Genomic DNA, 5,000 nt, shown 5'->3' on the forward strand with positions numbered 1-5,000 from the left:
AGTGCGTGTGGGAAGGGGGAGGGCAGGGGTCAATTCGGGTACACCCACGCACCTTGATTCCACCGTCATCAATCAGCATTTGAACTGGTGTTTGGCGAAACCCCCAAGTAGCGAGGGCGTTGGTTCTTTCGCGAAGACTCGCCCCCCTTCGAAACATTTCGCGAATTGTTTCTAAACGGATCGCTTCTCGGTGTCATCATTAAAACTCAATTACCCCCGATGAACGATCGTCCTTTCCCCCGTGAGATCAACGCATAATACATACGCAATAAAAGCGTCACTTTAATATTTCATTATTTTAGTTCGGCGGCGAGCGGACAGATGGCGGGAGTGTGCGTTTTGCAGCGTGGTGCGGGAGAACCCGAGGCGCGTCTCCCCATTTGTGGCGATTTCTCCCATGTTTCTCCTTCTCCCTTTCGCCGCCCCTCTCTCTCGTGAATGAGTTGAAACGTGGAAAAGGCGAATATTCGGAATGCCATGAGGAGGAGGAAGGAGTGCGGTCGCGGGTGCGTGCCTACAGGCAGTGGCGATGGACTGGCAAAGGTACGACGACGAGCAGCCATGAAAGGGTCTGTCGGCGACCCTACTCAGATCTCCTCCAACTGCTCCTTGGTGCTGTCTGTCGGTGGTGCCCCTTCCAAACCAGAGACTCTCCTTCTTGCTCGTTCCCCCTGGCACTAAACGAGGCTGTTGCCCCGTCTCATGTGGCACTCGGAAACGATTTCGGGGGTCGCTGAAGCCTTAGACAAATACTACCCGGCAGCGGACGGGGGTATCCCCCGGTCCGTGGTGGAAAAAACCACCCCCTTCTCCTCTCGTGTTTGCCTTCCTCCACAGGTAAGCCCTTTGGGACGCTTAAACTTCGCTCCGCCGTGCCTTCATTTATTTTCTTTGCTCGGAAGGAAAATACAAGACATTTTCGCTTTTGCCCCTAGTGGGGATTTGTCGTGGTTTTATAACACTATTTTCGTTCAAGTTGTGCCACCAATATATTTTTTTCTGTTTTTCACATGGCGGAAATGTATTTATAAAGCTAAGGTAAACAAAATTTTTAAGTGAAATACACAAGTTTTTAAGTGAAATATTTAAATTTTTTACTTTTTGTGTTTGCTAAGCCTCGTGAAACAGCGACGTTTTATCACATCTAAGTATAAAATTTATTGTGTTATATAAGCTGGAATGTTTATCGATTAAAAATAACAAGGTCACTAAATTTCCATTTGTAATAAAATCCTCAACTAAATCACTTAGATACTCTTGAATAATTTTCAAGTCGGAAAAAATATCGAATTCTCACAGATCACGTCTATTTAGTCCCTGGTATTTTCAAATAATATACAAATAATTTTCCCTTATAAAATACCAGTAATGCTTCTCCTTTATAATTATTATCTTTACATTTTTTTTATTTACACATACCATGCATTTTTTTATTTACGTATACTACGCAATGACAAATGTGCAAAGTTTCGCTTCACACTGACAGAGAATAATCCAAAACAAGTGGGAGAAAAATACTCAAAAAAATACTCACCTCCGCAAACGTTTATAATTATTGAGATATTTCCTGGCAGGAGTCGCCGTAATGTTTATAGCACTCACTTTACGAGAACATTATCAGCTCTATAAACACTCGAACACTTGCGTTTAAAATTTGATATTCATATCAACGTCTGAGAGCTATCTTTTAAGCGGCTCCTATTTATCACGGTTATTGCGGCTGTATTGGATAATTGCGTTACATTAATTCCGAGTATTAAATCGTTGCGAACTTGTATGAAATAACTTATATGAAATATTCACTCTTCAGGCGGGAACTTGTATCAAATCACTCCTTTGAAATATTCACACCTCAGGCGGGAGCTTATATGAAATAATTTCTATGAAATATTCGCAACTCAGGCGTTAACTTGTGTCACATAACTTATATGAAATATTCATACCTCAGGCGGGAACTTGTATTAAATAAATTATATGAAATATTCGTACCGCAGGCGGGAACTTGTATGATATAATTTCTATGAAATATTCATAACTCAGGCGGGAACTTGTATAAAGTAACTTACATATGAAATATTCACACTTCATTCGGGAACTTGTATCAAATAACTTATAAGAAATATTCACACCTCAGGCGGGAACTTGTATGAAATAACTCGTATGAAATATTCACACCTCAGACGGGAACTTGTATAAAATAACTACTGTGAAATATTCACGCCTTTGGAACTTGTAAATTTTCTTAATATTTTTTTCTGAAATAAGCACTCTTTTAAATCCACACTTGTTGTCCTTCCTTGATAGCGTCTTAGGTTGAACTGTGGCCTTCAAAGGTGTAGAAGCTTCCAAAGTGAAAATCTGGTGTGTAATAAAATTGGAAAGTTGGCGGAAAAGATATTCTCCTGCTTTTAAGGGTTGTGTGCATGCTAATGGCGTAATGGTGCCTATGGGCATGAATAGTCTTTTTTTTTTACCTTTTTTTTTTTATTTCTCTGTCCTTTCCCTAGGCCGCTGCCCGAGCGCTTACGGCCACCGCAGATTAGCATAATCGTAAATATGCAAATGTTAGCGGCTAAACACGTTTTTACCTTGATTCCGCCACCAGACTCACTCATACTTCCCAACGGTTTCCCCCTGTTATATTTCGCGGGAAACAAGGAGGACCCAATTTCTTTTCTCCTCCTCCTTCTCCTCATCTCTCTCTCTCTCTCTCTCTCTCTCTCTCTCTCTCTCTCTCTCTCTCTCTCTCTCTTGCACAGTTGGCTACCGTCAAAACGTACAAATTTTTTTTCTGCTTTCTCAAACGGGACATTTTGCTAACCTAGGGTATAGCGCTCCAGCCGGCCGCTGCTCTCTCTCTCTCTCTCTCTCTCTCTCTCTCTCTCTCTCTCTCTCTCTCTCTCTCCATAGTCATACGTCTTTTTTTTTCTTTAAAGAAAATTAATATTTTATTTATCATCGTAGTAAGGAATTTCTCTCTCTCTCTCTCTCTCTCTCTCTCTCTCTCTCTCTCTCTCTCTCTCTCTCTCTCCCCACAGTCTTGCGTATTTTTTTAAAGAAAATTAACATTTTATTTAACAGTGTAATGAAGAATTATCTCTCTCTATCCCTCCACAGTCATGCCTATTTTTCTTAAAGTTAACATTTCATTTAACAGTGTAATGAAGAATTATCTCTCTCTCTCTCTCTCTCTCTCTCTCTCTCTCTCTCTCTCTCTCTCTCTCCACACAGATCATGCATGTTTCTTCTTTTTTTAGAAATTAACATTTTGTTACTTGTAATGGGGAGATGAGATGCGTTTAATGTGACGAACTACAGACGCCTCTTTTCACGGAGGTGCGTTTTATGATTTTCTAACTGGGAGAGTTCCCAGATATCTGCGAATTTTCGGGGCTTAAGCGTAATTGTAAATTCGAGCATTCAATAAGCTTAAGTAAGCGCCGCCTTGCACGATTTGGGAAAAATTAAACCTCGCATTCATTGAGGAATGAGAGAGAGAGAAGAAGAAGAGAGAAACGCGAAAGAAAGAAAACGCTAAACCATAAATCAACATAATCACCAGCGTAAGAACCATGGCGCCCAGTATACGAATCATTCGTATTTTTTTTTTTATCTTTTTCATTTACAAAAAGAAAAGAAAAATAATAGTCGAATAAGACTGGTGAAAAACGAGCCCATGAATATTATTAACTCGGCGGACGAGATACGAGCGAATATCATGAATGGGTAATTGAAAGAGCGTATTTTGATAAATCGCCTGCGCACACAAACACGGCGGTGTTGACTCAATGCTTGCTCAGTTTCGTTAAGACTCATTATCTGCCTAATGACTGGGCTTATTTGCTTACATTTGTAAGTGTGGACCGTCTGCGAAGCCGTCTCTAAATAGTTGTCAGATTGTTATTTATGAATGTGTTCATCTCTCAGCGTGGAAATGAAATGCGCTGGGGGTTATGGGCCGTATAGGTGATATTATATGCGCGCGTTTTGCTTTCAACGGGAAAGGGTGTATGCCTCCGTGCAGGCGGAGGCATGCACAAACACACACGCTCACGTATGTGTGTGTATATATATATATATATATATATATATATATATATATATATATATATATATATGTATATAAACACATATGTGTATATATATGCGTATGAGGGATGAAGAAACATGTCCTTTAAGATTAAGTATAGGGAGAACAGAAGAGTGTAATACTTCGGATATTGTCTCTGCTTATTTTTAAAAAGTCACACACATGTATACATATATTCATAAATAAATATACATGTATGTACGTATGTGTATATTCACATTCAGCGTGTGTATTTATGAATGTGTAGTGTGTATGTGTATTTGTGGTACTGTGCCTCTTCCAAAAGATAGCGTTTGCAAAATATTTAAGATTAAATACCACATTACTTTATAGAAATCCACTCCTGTTAATTAAGTTACTTAGTTTCTTTTAAGCGAATGGTATTCATTTCAAGGCCGTGAGCTTCTTCGAGGGAGTCTAACCAGGGTTTTACAGTCTAAGATTTTATAGTCTAACTAAGATATATAAGATGCGGTATGATGAAGTATTTTCTCGAACTGACGTGTAATGTTCTGAATCATATATATTTTGAACTTATCATATTTGTGAGGCTTTGCTAAATGTATAATAGTAATTAAAATTATATTGAAAAGTTGGGCCTCAACAGTTTAGTGCAGCGGGAAACCATTTAGTAAGATTACTGAGTTTCAGTGGATTTATTTGGCTAATTCGTGAGCTCATTAAATTTTTTTAACGTGTGAGTATACATCAGATTTGCTCTTGAAGCAACAGCTATATATATATATATATATATATATATATATATATATATATATATATATATATATATATATATATATATATATATAAATATAATTATACCTGTATATATATATAGATATATTGATATTTAAATATATATTATGTTATATATATGTATATATATATACTTACATACATACATACATAC

At 38.1% G+C, this 5,000-nt stretch overlaps 1 protein-coding gene and 1 long non-coding RNA gene across 3 annotated transcripts in view; one reads left to right on the forward strand and one right to left on the reverse strand.

Moving 5' to 3' along the window:
* LOC136847595 (uncharacterized) overlaps positions 1–2,699 on the reverse strand; it is a 139,856-nt gene extending 137,157 nt beyond the window's left edge. Inside the window, exon 1 of the long non-coding RNA XR_010855781.1 lies at positions 1,535–2,699. This is a non-coding gene — a long non-coding RNA (uncharacterized lncRNA). The remainder of the gene's footprint in view (positions 1–1,534) is intronic.
* Positions 1–5,000, forward strand: part of LOC136847844 (homeobox protein abdominal-B-like) — a 601,387-nt gene that overhangs the window by 435,646 nt on the left and 160,741 nt on the right. The window lies entirely within an intron of this gene.

Source organism: Macrobrachium rosenbergii, chromosome 17, assembly GCF_040412425.1.
Source record: "Macrobrachium rosenbergii isolate ZJJX-2024 chromosome 17, ASM4041242v1, whole genome shotgun sequence".
NCBI classification, from domain to species: Eukaryota; Metazoa; Arthropoda; class Malacostraca; order Decapoda; family Palaemonidae; genus Macrobrachium; species Macrobrachium rosenbergii.